Raw genomic sequence first — 24,176 nt, forward strand, 5'->3', positions numbered from 1 at the left:
ACCCCAGCACAGCCACGCACCTGTCACAGCCTCGCAGCCACACCCACGGCACGGAGGCGCATCCCACCGCTCACTCGCGTCTCTCACACACCCCGCCACACGCTGCCTGTCTGTCCCCACAGACACACACCGTCCTCCGCCGTTCAGGCCCGAGAGTCCCGTGAGGACTGGTGTCCCTACTACCGGCCTCCACGCTGTGAGCGCTTCCGCCGCCACCCCTCCTGGTTCACGTCGGGCTCCGAATTGACTCGCTTCACAGGATTCCCGCATCCTGTGCTAACACATCCACAAACGAGCTCCACTCACCTTGCGAAGAGGGAGAACCGCGCGAAAACGGAATGGAAGCCGAAGATCTGGCGTGACCGCTGCCCTCTGGGAAGTGTCGCTCCAACCTGAACATCTCCGGGCGCCGCGGCTCGTCCGAAAGGCCGCCGAAGCGCGGAAGTCCCGGTGGAACGGCAGCGCGAGAACCGCCCGGAGCCGGGCCCGAGCGCAGGTGTCTCCGCCAGGAGCGCGACGCGAGGGCGCGTGCGCGGGCACGGAGCCTGCGCGGAGGCCGCTGGTGCGCGTGCTCGGTCCAGAGGCGCCGCTGCGCCCAGGAGGCCGAGCAGGTTGGCCCGGCGCCGGCTCCGAGCGTCCGGCCTGTGCGCGCAGAGCCGCGCGGGAGGGTCGGCGGGGCGGCCCCGGGGCGAGAGCGCACGGCGGGTGTGAGCTCTGAGGGCGGGGCCCCGGGCGAGTCCCCTCAGGCGGCTGCAGCCTGGGGACAGCACGTGGGGCAAGTAACTCCTGATACCGCCTGGGATGAGCTGGTTTATTCAGTGTCTGTTAGCTGCGTTTAAAAGGTGTGCAGGAGTGAAGTAATACATGTTTACTTAATTCTCTAGGCTAAGCTATAATAGTCAAAATGGAATGGATAATTATTTGTAGAAGTTCTGTGGTGAAAATTATGTAGATATTTTGTAATATTGATTCAGGGACAGATTTTCCAAGCATGCCCAAAGAGAGGAATGTTATTAAAATTTTAAGAGTTGACTAGATAATTATTTGCAATCATCCTAATCACTTGAATGCAAATCAATTAATAAAAGTTAATCCTAGACAAAGATTTGATAGACTTATTTTTAAAAAATATAATGAGCACACTGATAGTAATCTTAATTCCATTTTTTCTCAATAAGATAGCTGTCAGTAATCTAAGTGGAAAGGGAATGGTGAACTACCATAGGACCCAGCTATCCCACTACTGGGTATCTCTTCAAAGAGCTTGAAGTCAGCAATTCCAAAAGTCCTGTGCACCCCAATGTTTATTGCAGCATTATTTACAATAGCCAAGACATGGAAACAACCTAAGTGCTTCCATGGATAAAGAAGTTGTGGTATGTATATGCAATGGAATACTACTCAGCCACAAAACAGAACAAAATCGTCCCATTTGCAACAACATGGATGGAGCTTGAGGGAATTATGTTAAGTGAAATAAGCCAGATAGAGAAGGACAATCTCGTATGACTCCACTCCTATGAGGAATTTAAACATGTGGACAAAGAGAACAGATTAGTGGCTACCAGGGGAAAGATGGGGTGGGGGGTGGGCTCAAAGGGTGAAGGGCTGCACCTACAAAACGACTGACAAACAATGATGTACAAATGAAATTTCACAAGACTGTAACCCATCGTTAACTCAATAAAAATTTTAAAAAATAATTTTAAAAAATTAAATAAATAAGACTTTTAACACACCGCCTCCTCAATATTTATGACATATTTGATAAAGAATTCACACATTAAAATATGCCTATGGGCACTAGGCCTTTACTTTAAAAATTCACTATTAAATTCCTTCGCGTATTAGGAAGACCTGCTAAAAAATCCACACCGAAAAACAAACCCCCTTAGCTTTATACAGATAAACAAATAATTTAGCCAAAAAGAAATACTTGGGAAACGACTGGAAGGAAACACTAACAAAACTTAGCAAGAGTGACAAGGCAATGGTAATGAGCACGCCGTCTTTCAAAAGAAGGAATCATTCAAAATATTTCTTTATCAGAGACACAAAAACAATCATGTCCTCTGGTACAGTAAAACCACTTTAAAGATATATTCCAGCACCCTGCTCAATTCCATCCCATTTCCTGCATATATTCTCTATCAGTGCACATCACACTATATATATATATATATATATATTCCAGCACCCTGCTCCATTCCATCCCATTTCCTGCATATATTCTCTATCAGTGCACATCACACTATATGTTTATTCCTGAGATCTAAACTTCGCGTACAAAATACACATCATCCTGAATAAGAGAGAGTGCAAGACTGCACAGTCAAGCACACAGACTCAGCGCCCTCTTCACAGTCTACTTTCCTTCAGAAGGTGGGCAAGTTCCTTGACCTCCAGATCTCGTTTTTCTCCTCTGCCAATATTTATTCATCGACTGCATCCTAGTTACTGTCCAAAGAAATTTATCAGCAGTTCTCTATATTTTAGATACCAGACTTCCCTCTGACATACTAATGGCAAGCATTACCCCATTCCATTGACTTTCTTTTTATCTTTGTTTTCTTTGGTGTAAATGTTTCTTATTTCCATATATATAGGATTTGAATTTTTCTTTTTTGCCACCAATAATTTCCTTTAATGTTTCTATAATTTCTATGTTACTCAGTAATTCCCCTGTCTGGGATTGTATCCTAAGAAATTATCAGAGACTTGGACACACTGAAGGGGATCACACTTATGTGGAGATGGCAGTGGTGGGGAAGGACAGAAAGGGGTGGAAATGTATAAATTTTGCATTGTTTGACAGACATTTTTACTTCTTTCAGTTTTTAAAAGAGTGCCATTCCTGTCTTCCATTGTAAAGACCAGGGAAATAAAAACCTAATGTTGAGATATAAAAGAGAAGCTTGAACAAAAATTGACATTTTAAAAGATGTTAATTGAAGGATTATGTATAATAGGAAAATTAGAAATACCTTAAATAGCTAATACGAAGAGAGTGATTAATTTGTAATATATAGCATATATAAAACATAAAAAATATACAGCAATTAATGAAAACATTTTCTTTTCAAGAAAGATGTGGGTTTTTGATAACTGAAAATTTAACATTTAATTAGATCATCAGGGACATAATTAGATTGAGCTATTTGCAGGAATTTTTAAACTATATTTTTTGTATAAAAACCATTATTACAATGCTGGAGGAAATGAAAACACAAGAAAGGTTGATGTGATCTTGCCAGATCACCCAGCTCCTCCCAGGCTTTGTCAATATGTGTGTGTGACTTGTAAATAATTGCAGTCTGTCAACTCTGTATTTATACATTTTCAGAGATGATTTTGGAGATGTGTGCTTAAATTTTACAGAGATTTTTTAACAGTGTTTTGAATCATATTTTATGAGTTCTAAAGCAGCATAAAAGAAAAATATTTGTCACCTTATATAAAACATCTACGTAATAAAAACGCCAATCAACATCTTTATTGTATTTCTGCTATGTTTTCTCAGACAGTTTCTGAGGGAAGAACCATCAACAGCTTTTACTTATTGCTGGAAGAAAGCGGCAATCAGTGGATGAGAAAGGAAAGTCTGAGTGAGTTCTACTTTCTTTAAGTCTCCAAATGGACACTTAAGGGGGAAAATGCTGATCCAGAGCAATGGCTGACAGTGTTCCGGATTAAGTGAGAGCCTATTCATCCTCTAACATGTAAGACTGATTGGGAAACAGCTCTATATTTGTTTTCTAGAAAGACTCCACAGTTTATACTTGTGGCCAACTAATGTTACATTTTGTCATTCTTACTAATTTTTTATAGCAATACCTCTTGCTCTTGATGTCTCAATACTTTACCTAAAAATGCTCATAATTTCTAATGGTAGATCCAGGGATATTGTTATTATTGTTGTTGTCATTATCAGTATTTTAAAGTACCATTTATTGAAAATCTATTATTTGCCAGGTACTGTAATACAATTTATCTTAAAACTCCATGGAGAAGAGATTGTTATCAAACTGAGGTTTATGAAGGATTATGCCTCTTGCCCAAGGCCATATATGGCCTTCAACCTTTGGATTTAAAACAGTGGCAGGGTAGAGATTAAAACCCAAGTCAAAGCCCACACTCTTTGCCACTATCCTGTACTCATCTCGGGCCCCTGCTAATCCAAGGCTTGGTTTACATGGACTCTGGAGCCATTAGGACTTAAAAGTTTATTAGACACACAAAGTGAGAACATCTTTCTTTCTTTCTTTCTTTCTTTATTTATTTATTTATTTTTGCAGGGGAAGATTTGCCCTAAGCTAGCGTCTGTTGCCAATCTTCCTCATTTTTTCTTCGTTTTTTCCTCCCAAAGTCCCCAGTACATAGTTGTGTATAGTTGTAAGTTCTTCTGGTTCTTCTAAGTGTGCCAGCACCATAGCATGGCTACTGACAAATGAGTCGTCTGGTTCTGTGCCTGGGAACTGAACCCAGGCTGCTGAAGTGGAGCACGCTGAACTTGAACTGCTAGGACATCAGGCTGGCTCTAGAGAGCATCCTTAAAACTGGGGAAAACAGAACAGGTTTTTGAAATGGAGAATCCTTTAATTGTAATTCTTTCCTCCTTTAATTCCAGTGGAGAATTTAGAGCCCCATTATCTTCCTTTCAGCTTTAACTGTTACAGGCAAATAGATTCATTAAGTAATGAAGTCCGGTTCTCCACCCAAGCCCTGCTCCCTGCCTTGCCAGGAACGGGGCTGGTGGAGTACACAGGGGCGCCCGCAGGATTTGAGCCTCATTCTAACTTTTCCCTTTTGTGGTCAGCTCACAGTAACTACCAGGTTTTGAAGTCCTTACTGTATTCCAGCTGCTATGCTATGATCTTTAGGTAGGATATTTCATTTCATTCTCACAACAACCTTATGTCTACACAAAATAACCCATAACCAGTCTATAGGTTAGAGAGATAAGCTGAGTTTTACTTGAGCCAAGTTGAGGATTATAACCTGGGAAGGCAGTTTCCACAAAGGAAGAAAATGTTCCAGAGAAGCATGGTTTTCAGTACAGTTTTATAGCTTTTTAGAACAAAGAACATACCTTAAACATGCCCAGGATACATACTCATCAAAGTTTCAAAGAGGTATTCAGTTAAAAATTAGCAGGTCAACCTGACCCTGATGTCCAGGAAAGGGAAGTTATCTTCAGAGTGCTGATATGGGTGTTACTAATAGGGAATTACTGACACTGGATACTGGCTGAGACTGGCATTGTAGGAGGGGACGTATGCATTCTTGTAAGAGAATGCATTCTTTAACAGTTAAAGCAGATGTACAATGTGTGTTTGATAGGCAGTAAGTCAAGCTTCCTTAGTTCAAGCCAAATCAGTTTTGAACCAGAATGGCTACCCCATATACACAATATGTGAAAATCTCATATCACTTATGAAGTAGGTGTTGATATGACTCACATCAATGAAGTCTGAGAACAGAAATTGAGCAGCTCCAGAACTAGAGCCCTAGGTGGTCAGACTCTAAAACTAATCTCCGCTCTACATTGTAAATTTTTCTTGAATCAATAATGATTTCTCTTGCTCCTATTTGGTAATCCAATTTCAAGATTTCAAGACTCCATCTCAAGATGTCTACAGATAAAGCCCATCAGATGGAGACCACCAAGAACACCTGAAGCTGGGTACCTGAGGGTTACTGTAAACATTCGATTCTTTTGACCTTGTTCCCGACACAGATGTAGGTGAAAGGAAATTAATCTTGTCAATTTGCTGCTTTTTTTGTTTAACTTGAGTGGTGACTCAAGGGTAACAAGGATTTATAAGCTTATTTTGCAGAAGAAAAAGAATGCCTTCATTGTTGTTACTTTTAATTTTATTATTATTATTTTGGTGAGGAAGATTGTCCCTGAGCTAACATCTGTGCCAGTCTTCCTCTATTTTGTATATGGGGCACCGCCACAGCATGGCTTGATGACTGGCATACAGGTCCGTGCTCATGACCTGAACCCATGAACCCGGGGCTGCTGAAGTGGAGCATATGAACCTAACTGCCACACCACCAGTGCAGCCCCAAGAATGCCTTCAATGAAGTTACAATCACCAGATAAACAGCCCCCAGCTGCCCTTGATACCCAGAAGTCAAATTGCCCAAGGGCTTATCTGGAGCGAAAGGAACATCGCGGATTTCCCCTTTGTTTCTTTGAAACTCCTCCTGCCAACCCCCTTAGCTTATGAAATCCCCCACCTTCCTCTCTTGTGAAGGTGGTTTTGAGAGAACCTGTTTTCCTCCCCCTTGTTTTGGCCAATTTGAATAAATCTTTCTCTGCCTCCAGGCACGCATGTCTCTGTGTTCGGCTTACTGTACATCAGACACGCGAATTTGAGATTAAGAGGTTTGGTATCACAAGTTGCAGTTAAGCAAAGTTTGGTTTATTTACTTGCTGCTGCAAGGGAGAACATGAAGCCTCTCAGGGGAACCCTGGGGAGTCTGGGCACAGCGACCTGGGAGGGGCTCACCTCAGGGTGTGGGCCCCGCTGGGTGATTCTGGGGAGGGACCCAGGAAGCAGGGATCAGCTCTGGATTGTCTCTGTCATGGGTCAGGGTTCATTTGGTCAAGTTGCTTAATTCTTTTGTTGACTCATCTTTATATCATTGCTGAATTGTGTCTGTTTGGTCAATCAGCACTGAGAGAGGTATGTTGAATCACTCACGATAATGGCAGATTCATCAATTTTTTCTCTGTAGTTCTGTAAATTTTTGCTTCATCAATTGTGAGCCTATTTTATTAGATCCATACATGTTTCAAATTGCTCTAGCTTGGTGAATAGAATCTTCTATCATTGCACCATGACCCTCTCCATTCCTAACAATGTGCCAGCTTTCTTTTGGAAAACTGCTTGGCAATTTCCTATAAGGTTAAGCATACCCAGAATGACCCAGAAATACCACATCTATATTTCCCCAAGAGAAATAAAACATGCCCACAAAAAAGACTTGTACAAGAATGTTTATAGCAACTGTTGACCTTAAACAGACAGCCAGTTATTTCTCCGGCAAAAATGGGTTTACGGGGAACCAAGAAAGAATTGCAATTCAACGGCGAGCCAGGTGCAAGTCGCTAGCAGCATGGAGGAGAAACTCTATTCTGGGCGGAAGAGGAAGTTGGGAGGGCCATTGTAAACAAGGAGTCCAGAGGTGTAGCAGCGTTTCACTAGCTGAGTTGTGATAGTCTCTCATTGGCTGATCTTCTTGGTCAAGAAGAAGTCTGTCTTCTTCCTGTTGGGCTCTGCTAGGAGGTAGGGTGTGAAAGCTCCGCCTCTGGATCCCAAGACTCCAATTTAGTGAGGTTTCTATTTATTAATTTCCACACAACTTTATTCATAATAGCCAAAAATGGAAATAATCCAGATGTCCAGCAATGGGTGAATGGATAGACAAAGTATTCGATGGAATACCTTTCAGCAATAAAAACCAACTCCTGATCACGCAACAGTAGGGATGGATCTGGAAAGCATGGTTAGAGAAAGAAGGGCCACCTGGGAGAGGACTACCCCCTTTATGTGTGTGGTGATGGAAATCAGAGCAGAGGTTGGCTGCCTAACAGTGGGCGCCTGGAAAGGGGATGAGGGAACTCTCAGTGATGGAAATGCTGTTTCCCGATTGGGTGGTGCTTACACAGCTGTTTACGTTTAGCAAAACTCATGAAATCGCACACTAAAAGATCAATCCTTTCCACGGTATTTAAATTTTACCTCAATAAAAACCGGATGGAAAAAAAAAAAAAAGCCTGGCGATGTTGGAAAGTAACGCTAAGCGATGTAAGGAGAATTCTGGGTTTGTAAACCCTTTTTAAAAAATATTAAGTGAAGAAAACGTTCCAATAAGTTGTGCTGGATTTGTGTGACTAAACAAGGACATTAAAAGCCCTGCAAACACTGAGTCCCTTCTGCTCCGAGGAGCGCTTTCATCTTTCCTCGGATGCTGGGGCCCTGGAGCTCCAGGCGGTTTACGGACCGCACCGCCTCACCAGCGCCCCGTCCCCGATCCTCAGCCATAATCGCGTCGGACGCGCCCATCCTTTGAACAGTCCGTTCACCTTTCAATCAATTCGAATAGCGCAGGGACGGACGAAATCGCAAGCCTCGTCAAAAAAAGAAGGGGCGGGCCCCTTTCCCCGCGGGGTTGCTCAAAGGCCCTCCAATCAGAGGCTGGGTGTGGGAAGTTCGGATTCTGGGCGGCTCAGGTGTAGGCGGCACTGCTCCGAGGCGGCGGCAGCGGCGGCTCTCCAGATACGGAGCGTTTCTTTCCTTTTGGTTTGACTGAGGTTTCACGCTACAGGCTGCCTAAGGGAGGTGGGTGCTGGGAGCTGGAGGAAGGGCGCTGGCTCGCCTCCTCCTAGAAGGTCTGGAAGGGTCTGAGGTGGGCGGCGGCGAGCTGGACTCCTCTCGGGGGAGGCTCCTCTAGGACCACTTACCTGTCCTTCCCGCAGCCGATGGCTCCGTCCTCCAGAAGAGTAAATATTTGTTGCCATAATCTATGTAGCAGTCAGCGTTTCACCACTGGGCCGTGATTGGCCTCTGGGGCGGGACGATGCTTAGCATCCTTGGCCCCGACCTTCAATGCCATTAGCTGCTCCCAGAGCCGGCGACGTCTAAAACCGCCCTGGTTGGGAACCTCTAGGCAAGCAAGATGAAGGCATTCTAGACTTTCAAGCTGGAAGAAACTCCACTCAGCCAAGAGGGGAACTTGGATGTAGTGATGTGAAGAGCCAGGCTGCGGGGCTTGAGATCCCAGCTCCAGCGCCTGTTGGCTGTGCTAGCGCGGGCAGTTCTCTCCCTCACCTGTGTAACAGCGATGATACTAACCACCTGTTCGGGTTTAGGTGACAATTAAACACGCCTTTACTATTAACTCAAGCTTTTGCATGCAGGCTGTCTCTCTTTGTGGTGTATAGTGCTATGCTGTATTTTAAAGTAACTAATGGTTTATTGTTTCTTTAACATTTAGCACATTAATACTTCCAGGAGGTGGGAAGTCAAATAGTAGAGGAGCATGCTTACTGAAAAGTAGAGTCCTTTGTCACTTCCCCTGGGCTCTTACAGGAGAGTGTTATTAGCATCCAAGTCAGAAGAATTCTCATTTTTTGTATACTCTGTTGATTGTAACATTTTAATGGGTTGCATTTCTTGTGCAGATTTTTCTTTGGAGTTTTCTAGTGGACTGTCTCAGTTATTCTTGTTGTTGACGAGTCTAGTTTGCTTAGAACTTTTTTATCTTCCTATTGGCAGACCTTCCCCTTTTTCTTTCTCTCTATTTTTTTCTTTTGAGCCAGCAACACTTCTGGAGAATCAGTCATCTTTCTCCCATTGGGCTTGGTTGTTTTCTATACCAGCTGCATAGGTGACTCCCTTAGACTTTCCACTTTCCTTTATTCTTTTCCTCATTTGAATGAAGGATTTCCTGGAACACATGGCATCCTGTTTCTTGTCCTTCTCCCTTGTTTGGCTTGAACACGTTCTCAAGAATCTTTCTAAGAAAAGAGTATGTGCCAGCTAAACAATGTGATTTCTTACATGGCCGAAAATAATTTCATTATGCCCTCAAATGGCAAACTGTATGGCTATCCTTCTGTGTGACCATGGTAATTCTTCTAAAAACCCATCTTTTGCTCACTCTTGTATATCCAACTGCCTGCTTATCATCCCTGTCTGTCTAATAGGCATCTCGTGTGTTTGGTTTGTTTTGTTTTTTGGCTTGAGAAAAAGTGCCAGGCTGCCTGCCTTCATCACAGGGAAAGGTTAGGAAACGATTCTATATACTGTCCTTCACTTGCTCTCCCTATCCTCTCCTTTCCTTCACACTTGTCACTTTGTAATGCTGTGCGGTGAGCCTAGAGCCTCTTGTTTGTGTTATGGCCCATATCTTCCTGGGCTTCACTTCATCTGTCAAGCAAGGCCGTATGTAGAACCCCAAAATAGACTGTACTATCTTCTGATAACTTTCTGCCCACACTGCAGTGTCACATATTTATTCCATTTTGTACTGAAAAATTTTTATTTTAGAATGCTCTGAGTTGGGGCAGGAGGTGAACTGGAATCTTAATTTTTTAAATAATATGAAAACCTATATAAGTTGTCTACCTTTCTTTTGCCTGGCAGGATGGCTGCATCACATTTTGCCAGTCAACTGAGAAAGGATTTAAATATTGAGATGATTAGAGCTAAAATTGCTGAGGAGAGATTTCTCTCTCAGAAAGCAGGCAGATATGATAAATATGAATGAAAATGACACTCCAACGTTGGAAGGTAGAAATCTTGAATTGGAGGAGGCATCTCAAGAGCCTATTCCAGAAGAGATGCATGTGAGGCAAAGTAAGTAAAGGGCTATTGTAGTTTTAACTGCTTTGAAGAGGGGAAAAAAGTTGGTTTAATATCTGAGGTTAAAAAATCCTTGATCAGGGGCCAGCTGGGTGGTGTGGTGGTTAGGTTCACATACTCTGCTTCTGCGGCCCGGGGTTTGTGGGTTCAGATCCTGGGCATGGACCTACATACATACTGCTCATCAAGCCTGTGGCAGCATCCAGCAAACAAAATAGAGGAAGATTTGGCAACAGATGTTACCTCAGGGGCAATCTTCCACATCAAAAAAAAAAAAAAAAAAAACACCTTACCAGAAGAATGGAGTTTTGAAATCCCATTCTAAATAACTTGGTATTTTCTACAACTAAATACTGTCTATTTAAGGTAAAGGCTGTGAAAGTTCCATTCACTTGTGGAGTATTGTAATGCTTTAGGATTCCTACATGGCAGTATGGATAATAAAGTTCTGACTTCTGGAGTTTGAATAAGATAAGTGTTGACAAGATGAATTGATAAGGGACATTAAAATAGAAGTTTTGTAGATAAATGAGGTGTCCAGTTGTTTAAATGTTCACTGCTTCAATTTTGTCATTTTCCAGGCCCAGTGAAATATGCAGCATGTACAACATATTGAACGTATTCAAGCTTAATTGATTCTGCAAAAGAGAGGCTTGGGCTAAAATATTTCTTCCAGATTTGTCACTTTTGTGATTCTAAAGGAAAATGAGAGAAAAGAATTGGACAAAAGTGTTATAGGGTTGTTTTTGTTTTTGAGATGACGTGATCGGTGCATGTTTGAAGGTCAAAGGAAATGGGTTGGTAGTTGAGGGGGAGAAAGTAAGGAATAACGTGTCTTAGGAGTTGGGAGGAAACGAAAACTGGGCCATAGAATGATATAGGGTGGCCTTTAAAGGAAGAGCTAGACATTTTTTGTCTGAGAAGGTGATATTGCTGCCTATATCAGCTCCTTGCGTCTACTCTAGCCCTCTCAAATACTCCGTTCCTTGACCAAAATCTCTCAAAGGAAAGTCTAACTCTGTCAGTATGCTGTTAAAATAGCCTTTACTTTCCATTTGTGACGGTCTAGAGGTGGCAGTAGGCCTGGCATGTTCCAGAGAAGCAAGTAGGTGAGCGTGGCTAGAGAAGAACGAACAAGGGGGACAGTGCCCGTAGAGCCCCGAGGGCCTTCTTTACAGGGAGACGAGCTTTACTCTGAGTGACATGAGAAGCCATTATTGGATTAGTGTGTTTATAATCTGCTTTATGTTTTAAAGCATCACTTATGGATGGTAGGGTGACCAGCATGGCCTCCAGGAGACCAGCTGGGAGACAACTGCAATAATTTAGCTCATGGTTGACCACAGTGGGAACGGCAACCCTGGGTGGTTTCATTCTGGATATATTTTGAAGTTTGAACCAATAGGATTTCCTAATGGAGTGGATGTAGGTTGATAAAGAAAAGTCAGGTTGGTTCTAAGGGTTTTGGCCTGAGCAACTAAAAAAATGGAGTGGCCATTTACTAAATTGTAAAATACTGAGAGAAGAACCTGCCATCTATAGATGGCAAGTCAGGGTACTGTCTAGTATGGTCTGATGACGTGAAATATAAAGCTGGGCTGTTCTACTGAAGAGGAAGAAATAATTGAGAAACAGCAATGAGGGATCACCCCCCTGGCCCGCTTCAGGCCCAGTGATATGACCTTTTTGGGAGAAGAAATCAGTAAACCACTTGAGAGGACAATATGGGGAGCATTGTCTTCAGGGGAGAGTCAGGTTTCGGTTAAATCAAGAGATGAAGGGAACAGGAACTTCAGGGAAGTTGAGGATATAGGGGTTTCATCGATGATTAACCATTTCATCATCTGAGCTTTCGCATCTTCTGTTCTTTGCCTGGATTATTTCTGTTAAACAACTTTATTCAGGTAGAATTTGCATACCATAAAATTCACCCATTTAAGTAAATGCCCTTTTTTAAGTAAATTTACTGAGTTGTGCAGTCATCTCCCTGGATTATTTTAAACCCTCACCCAGTGGGCAAATGCACTCTCATTCTTCAGAACCCTTCTCTGGTATTCACTCTTCTGACAAGCCTTTCCTGACCTCCCCAGACAGGTTTATACTGATTCTCAATTGTGCATTCTTGTAGTCTTCAATCCATGCTAAACCAAATTGAAACTGTGCTCATCTCCCCCACGATACTGTGAGCCCTTCAGGGGCAGAAATTCTCTTATTCTTACTTCCTAAAAATGTCTGGTACATAGTAGCTGCTCATATTTTTTAAACAAGTTTAAATAAACATGAGAATACATAGTAGAAACCTGAGTTGAGAATCATAGGTGAGAGGTAAGGAATCTGACAACTAGCCTTAATCTCAAAGGAAAAATTGTGTTAGTTACCCCAAAACTTAATGGTTTAAAACAACAAGCATTTATTATTTCATACAGTTTTTGTGGGTCAGGAATTTGGGTGCTGCTCAGCCAGGTGGTTCTGCAGGTTGCAGTCAAGGTGTCATCCAGGGATACCTCTGAAGCTTGACTGAGGCTGGAGGAGCTGTTTCCAAGATGACTCACTCACATGACTGGCAAGTGGATGCTGGCTTTTGGCAGGAGGCCTTAGTTCTTTGTCATGTGGCGTCTCCATAGGGCTGCTTGAGTCTCCTTAAGGCTCCACATGGCCACTGACTTCCCCAGCGCAAGTGATCTGAGAGAGAGCAGGGCCAAGCTGCACTGTCTTTAATGATACAGTCTTGGAAGCCACACTCCATCATTCCCACACTTTTCTTGGTGACACAGCTCAGCCCTATTCTGTGTGGAGGGGACAACACAAGGGCGTGACTACCAGGAGGTGAGAATTGTTGGAGGTCAGCTTGGAGGTGGGTGATCATAGAAGTTAATTAATTTAAAAGTGAAGTAATGCATGCCTAGTACATGACAAGCTGTTAATATGTGAACAAGAGAAGGCAAAAGGAAGAGAAACTTTAAAAGAATAGGGGTTGAAATGACTTGTGTGGTTAGCGTGCTAAGGAATCAATACGAAGTTACTGAAAGTATTGCTTAGCAGCTGTTGAAGTTAGACAATGGCATATTAGACATTTGGATAACTTTTTATTTGAACGTTTTATATGCTATTTTCCCCCCTGCTTAGGATCAGCGAAGTGTCTCTTCTAAGTGATCAACGAAGACAAATGCTCCGGAAATACCTAGAGGAAAAGCGACTAAAAAAATTAAGAGAGAAACCTCAGCGACAACCATTTATAGTGGGTGTTTATTGACCCAATAAGCCTATTTTTCTTTCATCAATACCAGCACACCAACCAAAAAAGGTAAATTTAGTATCATAACTTGATATTCAGGAATAGTTCTTAACCAGACTTTTCTTTAAGAGATTATACTTGATCTTAGCCAAGAGGCCAAGAAGCGATTCTTTGAGAGTTTAAATGACTAAAATAACCCTTTCCCTGTAGTCCCTTTATTCACTTAGCTAGTTGGCAGGAGCCGGGAGTGACATCTTAATAGTTCAGAAGATAAAGATCAGGTCTCTCGGTGCAGCCATAGGTAGGTTGACACGGGATAAAATTAGCAAAGCAGTCAGAGCCGGGCTGGATGGTGAAGGCCGGGTGAAGGATTTGGCGTCCACCCTGTCGGATGCGGAGAGTCAAGAGAGGCTTATACATGAGCTTGTACCATGATCAGATTAATAATTCAGGAAGATTACCCTTGCCTGGAACATCGTAGTCTGGAAGGGGAAGAACTTATAGGTAGGAAGACTGTAGTGAGACTGTCGTGCTAGAATAGATGAGACAGGATAAGGGGACTGGGGCAGTGGGCTTAAAGGAAGAAACAGGTGTGAGACATCTCAGGAGAGAAATTGACGGGGGGGGACCAAGCAGATGGTGAGGGGTGAAGGAAATTGAAGAGTCGGAGATAAGATGATTCTGAAGATAAATTAGTTTGAGCAACCATATAAATTGTGCTGCTGCTAAAAGAGGTGTGGAAGGCAGAAAAAGGAATATGCCTAAGTGGGTGCATATTGATAATGCTTTTTCTGCTTTTTTTTTAAGCTCATTTGGGCCATCTGGATAACAGGCAGTTGGGAATAAAAATTTGAAAATCAGGACGGAGGTCCATGCTGAGTGGTGGATTTAGGATATGATATTGGGAGTATGGATGGGGGTTTAAGCTGTAGGGCTAAATGAGACCACTCCAGTAAAGATATATACATTGTGAAAGAGTAAGGTCTAGAGAGCACCTTCAAGTGGGCAGAAGTCAGGTACCAGTGATAGGTCAGATTGGCAGGAGAGCTAAAACAGGACAGAAGCTGGAGGAGGGGTGATCTAAAGAAGAGAATGATCCATGAGTCAAGAGGGATGAAGTTTGAACACAGGCAACTGGATTTGTAAATTAGGTAGTCACTGGTGATTTGCTCTTTTCAAGGTAGTCTCTTGTTGGCTGTGTATTCATTCCTGATTTAAATAAGAAGTGAATAACATAAAAGCTCAAGATATCGCCTGTTTTTGTTTGCTTCAGGAATGTCATTGATTTATTTGAGAGACCTTTGATTACTCTGCGTGTGACCTTAGGATAACATGGAAGTGACCAAAAGTAGTAGAATGTAGCTCAAGGTGGAAAGATACAGAAAAATATGGTGTGTATGTGTTCGAGGAGGGCGAGATTGTTTCTGTTTGGAGGAACATCAGAGAAGACCTCTTGGAAGGGGCTGAATTTAATCTGGCTTCTCAAGAGTATGTAAGGCACCAGTCATTGGTCTAAACTGTAAACAGCTATTTACAAAGTGTTATATGTAGGGGGGAAAAAGACACACATTGTTGTGTTAAATAACACGATTCACCAGTAGTTTTTTCTTCTACTTAGACGATAGCCATCGCTGAATATTGTTTACATTGTGCCTCATTTCTTCAGCACTAGATCTTCCCTGAGATTTGGAGAAGCAAGTGGCTCCTAATCTAGAGGAGAAGTCTGGTTGTGCTTCTTCAGGAATTTTAGAGTTGATAAATATCTTATCACTTTTAATCAATCCTTCTCTTGCTGGATTTCTTCCTTGCTTTCTGATCAGGTCTCCATTTTCTTATGGACAGAGGACAAGTGCATAATCATTGGATTTGAAGGCAAACTGTCAAAGCTAAGAAAGTAAGCTGTGCAGTATCTTTTCATAAACAGGAGAGAAGAGATCTTAATACTCTAGTCTCTTCATCGACCCCTTCCAAATATTTCCAGTTCATCATATTAACAAGGATTCTAATACCTGGAAAATATAGTATGAAATTTCTCCTTTGTGCTCACTGAGAAATATGAGTACATTTTGAGGCTTTTAAGCATAATTTAAATCAAACCAGAACCAGAAAAGAGAGTAATTTAAGTTAGCAAGTGTCTTTTTGGCAAGTATCTTTTTGCCATAAATGAATAAGGGTTAGATGGCTATGGGTAAAATTTAACTTTAAAATGGAAACTTTATTTTGTAGTGAGACATGGAAGTAAATTATGGCAGTTCATTTTTTTTTAACTTTATCTTTGACTGTTTTAATGCTGTTCCATCTTGTATGGATTGCCAGGTCAAAGGCCAAAGCCCAAATGGAGCTGACTAGGGTGTAGTTGATAGGAGATAATTGTTACTAAAATGATGAATCGTGCTCCTTTTCTCAGAGTAAGTAAATTCATTTTAAATCTATTCTCAGCTTCAATCAGAGTGATTATTTTACTAGAGTTAACAGTACCAAACTCCCTGTTATTGGTATGGTGACATAGAGCAGTTTTGGCTAGATGCTAAGGAAGTACTCACTTGAAATATTCATTGCCAAACATCCCTTAGGAGATCTATACCAACTCTGTGTGCCACTCTGTTTGTTTACTGGGCTCTATTATGCATCCATGTCACTATAAAATGCAGATAGGGATATAAAGCACGTAGGGTGGGGGATAAACTTATGGGTCTTCAGAACACCATTATGAACAAAGTTAATAGGACGATTACTAAAATAAAGTGAAGTGGGCAAGGAGGTAAATAGCATGTCTCTTTATCAGGTGAGAAGGCTCTGTTTCATGTATTCAATAAATTGAGTCACTGCCATGTTCCTCTAGGCTCTAGGATATAGTAATGAATAAAGCAACCTTCCCTGTTTTCATGGAGCTTACATCTGAGATAGGCAATGAAAAGAAAAATATATAGTATGTGATGGTCATTAGTATTATGCGGGAAATAAAAAAAAAAGAGAAGGCAGATGGGGAGTATTGAAGCTGGTACAGGGTGAGCTTCTGATGGGGCCTCGCTGAGACAGTGGCATTTTGAATGAAGTCTCCAAGGAAGTTGGAGAGTGCACTGTGGGAAGAGTTTTCTATCCAGGAGAAGATTTTTCCAGACAAAATTCAAAAGTTTTGAAGCGAAAACATGCTGGTATGTTTAAGGACTCTCATAAGATTATAGTCAGCTATTTTGAATAGCTTAGGCTATTAGCATTTTCAAAATTCTAGGATTCTACAAAAAGCTTGTAAGGAAATCTATATAATGGAAAACTTTTTTCATCTCATCTTATTTGGGGTGGTGGATTTTTTGCTGGGTCCTTTACAATAGTCAGATTTCAGATGAGGGGTCAAAATACCGATTGAAAATGTGGTAATTTGATTCATTAAGCAATTAAATCACGTACCACCTAATCTTTTAAATAGATCATTAATAGGAGTGATGTTCAAGCAACATGATCTGGTCAAAGACAAACTTCTGAAAAGAAAGTGTCCAACGAGAAAAAAGGTAGGGGTGTTAGCAATTATTATAAGCTCTGATGTTGCCGCAACAATGCTTTAGTAATTGCCGAAAGCATTTAATTTCATGGTTCCCGCAGCAGGGCAGCCTGCAATGCCCACGTGCGTGAGAACCACTCGGTCGATGACTCAAAGAGCGAAGCAGACCGCGGGGGCAGGCGCCACCAGTGCAGCCTCCGCGGGAGCAGCCTCCGCTGCGCCGGCCACGCGAGCGGCGCGAGGTGAGAACTGTTCCTTCATCAGTGGCTGAAGTAGAATGCTCTGGTCCCTGAGGTTTTTCGTGTTCAGTTTTTAAAGTCATCGTGTACGTCTTTGAGTAGGCGAGGAGGAAACGGGAGATTCCAGGTCCCGAAGACAGGTTCAGTGCCCCACCATCCAGTTAGCACACAGTGGGCGCTCAAGCGGTGGAGTATGTGCATCGGTGGGCAGCGCCACAAAGTGAAGATTAATGGCCCCAGTAAATTACAGCCCATTTGTTTGGTGGAATACAGTGTACCGTTTAAGAACGATCCTGTGAAAGACACTTCATGACATGGTTCAGGGTATATTAAGTGGGCAAAGAAAACAGGTCAAATTCTGAACAGTATGATCACAATTCTAAAATATGTATGTGAATATGTGAACATAGGAAAAAAACTGGAAAAGCATACCCTGAAGTGTCAGCAGTGGTGATTTCTGAATAATGTCATCTTGAGTGATTTTTATTTGTTTATTTTTTGAGGAAGATTAGCCCTGAGCTAACATCTGCCGCTAATCCTCCTGTTTTTTGCTGAGGAAGAGTGGCTCAGAGCTAACATCCGTGCCCATCTTCCTCTGCTTTATATGTGGGACACCCGCCACAGCATGGTTTTGACAAGCAGTGGGTAGGTCTGCACCAGGATCTGAACGCCTGGGCTGCCAAAGCAGCAGTGTGAACTTACCTGCTGCGCAGCGGGGCCTGCCCCTCTGGGGTGATTTTTTTTTTTGCATTGTTTTTGTGCTTTTCTTTTCCTGATTTTCTATAATAAATATGCATTTGATAGTCAGAGGCAAAAGGTAAAATACGTTAGCACCTTTTGTTTTGAAAACAGATATCCTATACTTGGCAGGAAGTTATATCTGTTTTTATCGTTTTTAAATAGGATATTTTAAAATGACTTTTAATCATAAAATCCTATAAGGCATAGATTCATATTGTTGCCTTTTTGTCTTTCCCAAATTACCTAGTACTTTTTTATTTTTTTGAGGAAGATTGGCCTTGAGCTAACATCTGTGCCCATCTTCCTCTAGTTTATATGTGGGACACCTGCCACAGCATGGCTTGATAAGCAGTGCATAGGTCCATGCCCAGGATCTGAACCAGCAAACCCTGGGCCACCGAAGTGGAGTGTATGAACTCAGCTGCTATGCCACCGGACCGGCTCCTTACCTAGTACTTTTAATGCAGAATTTTCTATCTAGTCAAAATGGATCTGTTATGTCATTTTTATTTTAGATAATGAAACAGAAAGAAAAGTACCCAATCAAGGAAGGCGTGCCGAAAAGATCGAAGAAGAACCAGGCAAGGTAGAGTGTAAGTATCTGTTTATTTCTAGACATTTGGAAAATCTCATTGCGATTTTCATGAAGCTGAAATTAAGCTTACAGAACTGCTTCAAGAGGGTAACCTCCACGTGTGTGAAAACCTCTTGAAGCACAAGGAAGCATCAAGAGGGTTTACTGTTAGGGTTTATGAGGTGTCTCATCTTCAAAACCTTATAGGTAGAGAATGTGTAGTTTGGTTAACAGAAGAGAGAAAATAAAAACACAGCTGACGGAAACCTTTATGTGAGCATCGGCTAGGAGACGGGTGCAGTGGGTGAAATGCGTTGACTCTGGATTCAGCTAGGCCTGAGTTTGCCTATTGTCTCACTTCCAATTGGCTATATAATCTTGGGGAAGTTATGAGTTTGTTCTCCCAACTGTAACATGTAATATCTACATAGAGTAGTTTCAAGAATTAAATCACCTGACGTTTCTGACAGCATCTAGCATAGTGCCTGGTAGAGTCTTCAAAAAGAGGACCATTTCAAGGACCCAGTCCCTTAATTTATAATCCATGCTACAATTCCTTAGCCTTAAAAAAAAAAAAAAAAAAACACAAAGTTATGCCAAAGCGTAAGAAACCTGGCTAGATTCTTACCAAAAATCAGACATAGATCCTCCAAGGAAGGCAGTACAGGGTGATCTTCACAGGCGAGCAGCTGGACCTCACAGCTCCTCCCTCAAGGTTGGTTTTCTCCTTAAGGATTATCGCTAGTGTCTACCTTTGCAGCCACACAGGCCTCAGGGACAGTGTTACCCTTAAACTCTCGTCCGAGTAGAAATACTCTGCTTTCAATTCATATCTCATTAAAACTCAGAAACGTAGAAACCTCTAAAAATTCTGTTGAAATGGGTGGGTCAAATTGGCAAAGGTGGTCGAAAGGTACAAACTCCCAGTTATAAAATAAGTAAGTAGAGAATGTAATGTACTGCATGGTGACTACAGTTAATAATGTTGTATATTTGAAAGTTGCTAAGAGTAGATCTTAAAAGTTCTCATCACAAGAAAACAAAATTCGTAACTGTGCATGGTGATGGATGTTAACTAAACTTACTGGGGTGATCACTGCACAATATACAAATATTGAATCATTATGTTGTATACCTGAAACTAATGTAATGTTGTATGCCAATTATATTGCAGTAAAAAAATACCAAATAACAAATTGACTTGAAAAAGAAAATACGCTTCACATTTTATATGGTTAATCTTACTGTATCACATTGAAAAATGGTTTTGCTCATATGATAAAGTTATTTGTAATAATCCAAAGTTATTAAAAAAAGGATTTTGTCCTTGACAATAGTAGTAATCCAATAAACATTGGATTTCTGATTCTCAAACCTTTGTAATTATCAACATAATTTAAGTAAAAAGATATGTATTTGTTAGGTGAGTGAATTTTTCCACCTTAGTTTTCACATATTTTAATTTTTGGTAATACCTAAAACCTGTTATATAGTTTTTTTAATATGGATTGGTTCTCCCTCTTTCTGGACCATAGCAATGGTTTATGTAGCTGGTCTTCTGACTCCATGTAAACATTTAATTGTATTTGTTTTTGTTTCTTAAATTATGTACATGGGATATATCTCTTAACTTTCACATTTTCGGGCCTAAAACATTGGGGGAATATATCCCCAGAAGAGAGACTCTCACTCTGTTCTGTTTATTCACATCCAGGTCGTTTCTTTTAAAGTTGATAGTGAAGTAAATACTTTGGAATCACAAATCAGTGTGACAAACGGAAGGGATCCAGATGGAGTCTTATCAAAAGTGGAAACGTTACGTAAGACAAATCCTGCAAAAATGAAAGGGAGGCCATCCTTCGCACCAGTAGATTTTCTGTTTCGGCCACCAGATGGTCTGAAGAGCTGTGACGTAACACCTAGGACTCCAACAAGTACCGCTACTTTGACAGCCAGTTACAGCTGCGTCTCTTTAAAAACAGAAGTGTAAGAATGAGATGTTATTAATGAATTCCTTGCTGAGATGCATGATGAATGCCTTTCTTAGATTTGGCCTGTGCTTTTTAAGTTATTTAGTTAGTAAACTATGTTCATTATAAATCATGAAAATTTGACCTTTCCAAAAAATTTTTCAGAAGGCTACAATAATGTATTTGACAGGTTTGATATTTTCTGTGCATTATTATTTTCATGATTCAATTTGATTTTTTTTTGCTTTTAAGAAGTAACTTAATTGTAACACTTAGAAATAAATTTTTAGAAAGAAGAAATTGCTATACTGTAGTTCAGACATGGTTTGGATTTTTTTGTTTGTCTTTTTTTTACTGAGTATTACTTTATAAAAGCTATCTCAAAAGACAAAATGATTAACCTGTAAAGTGGGGAGAAAAAATCAGTTTGAATCTTTAAAAGAAATGGCAAGGTTGCTTTCCAAAGGCCGGCTGGCGGCAGATTGACTGGGAACTGCTCTGCGGCATCTGAGACTCCTAAGTGTGTATGTCCAGTTGAGAGGTCTTCGCATCTGTGGATCTCATCGCAGGGAGCAGAGACGGGCCTTCCCACTGGAGGTGTTTACGGTTTTCCCCTCCAGATTAGACACGTTTTAAAAAACAAACATATTTCTATTTTATCCCATGTTTTTAAAAAACAACATAATTTTGAAATCCTTCAATGAGATATATGGGGTTCATGTTTCATGAAGTGTATTTTTGCTCTTGTTTAGTGATGAGGCTCCAGAAGTAACAAAAGAAATGTTGGCACGCAAAAGTAAAACTTCAGTACATTAAGATTCCGATGAATTACGACGTCCTTTGAGTTCTCTGACAGTTGAGAGCACAGGTATGGTATTTTCATGAATTTTTTACTTGTTTCTCTGGGTTATGATTTATCAGAGATCATTTCGAGCCCTTTTCACCATATGTCTCACCATGTAGCTCAGGGTGTGATCTCAGGGTCAGAAGAAACGGAAAAGCATGGGGAGGGCTATCTGGAGACAGAGCTGGAATGAGGACTACAGACTGAGAGGGGGACCGAAATGTAAATTTGAAGAGATGAAGAACATTGAGCGACACTGTAAAAGGAGATCTGATGAATGAAATCATTGAAGCAGAAATAAAATTTTATTTAAATTTTAAATTTATTTAAAAATTTCAATTTCAATGTTGAAAAAATTGAAGGATTTAAGGAATTTGTCTTGTGGGGGATGTCATAGGACTTGCTGCTTTGAAATGTATATGTAATGTTTTCTTTAATCTATAGATCGTGTCTTAAATAAAAATGAAACTACTACTGAAAATTTACGTTGCTTTCCAATAAAAGAAGTCCCAACACTTGAAATAGATGAGGATCAGACATCTCAGCAGCGACATGTGCTGCATTTCAGGTCTGTGCATTTGTTCCCAGTGTAAGCATTTTGTATTAATGTCTAGACATTTAAAACCAAAATTAAACTATTTTAACCTTAATATGATACGTACATGAATTAGGAGGAAACTGACATTGAGTGATTTTTATTTATCTTTTAAATTAAATTTTTTTCAATGGCTAGTACATTCTTGTGGTTCCTAACTTAAAAGATAGAAAGAGGTACAAGTGAGAAACCCTTTTTCCAACTGTGCTCCCAACCCTACAGTTCGAACCTTCCACAGAGGCAAGTGTTACTCATTTCTTGTGAATTTTTCCAGAGATACATAATGCATATGTAGATAAACATTTTTTAAATGTAAACAGTAGTATACTATTCTCTTTTCATTTAATGTTAAATGGAGGAGATATTCCATTTTAGTACCTTAAGAACTTTCTCATGCTGTTTTTTTGTGTGTTTTAATGGCCGCATAGTATCCAATTGTATGGATACACCACGATTTACTTAGTAGGCCCCTATTCTGGTTGTTTCCATTGAGTTCAGTATGGTAGTATTACTGTCAAGCCTGCAAAGAACAAGCTTGGATGCTTTTCAATCCTCTCCTGTGCAAATAAATAAAGACCTCAATTTACATTCCCTCAGCAAAATATGGGAGTTCCTATTTTATCATACCTTTTCTTTTTCTCAAACAAAGAAACTAAGTTAATGTTTATTTTGTAAAAGAAGGATAGAGGGAGATGATGGTAGGCTCCTTGGCCCACTAAATCATGAGATAGGATTATGTTTCTCCAACTATGAAGACTGAAAATTAGAGTTCCTGTTTGGGAACCTAAATGCCATGTCACCTAAATGCCTTGGTCACAGATCAGAGGACTGCATCTGGAGAAAGGCCCCAAAGCTCCACATCACACAGGAAGTGATGACATACTATGTCCTTTAGTGCATGTAGCAAGAAAATTCTCACACATTTCCCAATGCAGTCCTAACCACTTTTTTGGTCTCTGACAATCAAATAGAGGAGAAATATTATCTTCCTATAGTTTTGATACTCATTTGTTCTATCCTGAATGAGTATATTTCAGAGCCACTTCAGTTGTTTGTAGAATGTAAGGTTTTACGATTGTAAGGGATTTTAGAGATGAGCTAGTCCACTGTGTTGCTGGACTGAGACACTGAGATAATAAGCAATTTACCCAACTAAATAATGTCGGATCTAAGCCAAGTCTCCTCTCTCATTAATTAAGTTCTCATTAGATATAAACAGCTAAATTTTTCTTCTAAGAAAAAAACTATCCTCAGTTTCTCCTGCTAAGATGCTTTTTATAAAGAGACAGATTCAATTTATCTTGGGCTGGGGTTTCTCGCCTGGCACTACTGACACTCAGATTGGATAATTGTTGTTGTGGGGCCGTCCTCTGCATCGCAGGATGTTGTGTAACATCCCAGACCAGTAGCACTCCTCTGGTTTGTGACAAAGGTGCTCTAGACACTGCCAGATGTCCCCTGGGGGGCAAAATTGACCCGTGTTGAGAACTACTGCACTTGGACAAGCAAAACCTACTGATTAGAATCTGTGAGGCCCTGACACTGTAATTCCAGACTTACAGGGTTTAGCTTCAACTTACTCTGGGGAGTTGGGTTGGTCTTAGTTCCATGGGCAATACCAGAACCAAAGACAGAACTCAGGCATGTCTGGTTCTTTCTGTTTCATCTGTGATAAATAAGAACAGAAAGAACTAGAAATATTAGCTTGGAGAGTGGCTCTTGGCATTAACCATCCACATAAGTTTTAGGTGTAGAAAGATGGACATATATAGGATATCAACTTGTATTTATGGATTTTAATATATCACAGTTCATAAAATAAGCATCAGCTCTGGAAAATTACTATTGTACAAGTGTCATATTGCTAATACTTAGATATTAGTTTGAGAAACATTTGTAAAACTGAAACATATGTCATAACTTTAGAAAGATTCTCCGATATGAAAGAGAGGAATTAATACTGACCGACTGCCTTGAGTGGGAAAGGAAGCTTGAAGCATATATTCCAAATAAAGGGGAGGGAACATTTATGTTTTTTGTCTTAGCTTTGTTTATTTTATTTTATTTATGTATGTATTTAGGAAGATCGGCCCTGAGCTA

General features: G+C 40.8%; 2 long non-coding RNA genes across 2 annotated transcripts in view; both read left to right on the forward strand.

The window, feature by feature from the left end:
- LOC139040282 (uncharacterized) overlaps nucleotides 1-6,328 on the forward strand; it is a 31,880-nt gene extending 25,552 nt beyond the window's left edge. The window contains exons 2-3 of the long non-coding RNA XR_011494465.1: nucleotides 123-842; nucleotides 3,521-6,328. This is a non-coding gene — a long non-coding RNA (uncharacterized lncRNA). The remainder of the gene's footprint in view (nucleotides 1-122; nucleotides 843-3,520) is intronic.
- Nucleotides 6,329-18,467: 12,139 nt separating this feature from the next.
- LOC106821904 (uncharacterized) lies at nucleotides 18,468-23,902 on the forward strand. The gene is made up of 4 exons (XR_011494467.1): nucleotides 18,468-18,686; nucleotides 20,382-20,653; nucleotides 21,390-21,505; nucleotides 21,926-23,902. It is a non-coding gene; the product is annotated as an uncharacterized lncRNA (long non-coding RNA).
- The last annotated feature ends 274 nt before the right edge of the window (nucleotides 23,903-24,176 follow it).

This window comes from Equus asinus, chromosome 15, assembly GCF_041296235.1.
Source record: "Equus asinus isolate D_3611 breed Donkey chromosome 15, EquAss-T2T_v2, whole genome shotgun sequence".
NCBI lineage: Eukaryota > Metazoa > Chordata > Mammalia > Perissodactyla > Equidae > Equus > Equus asinus.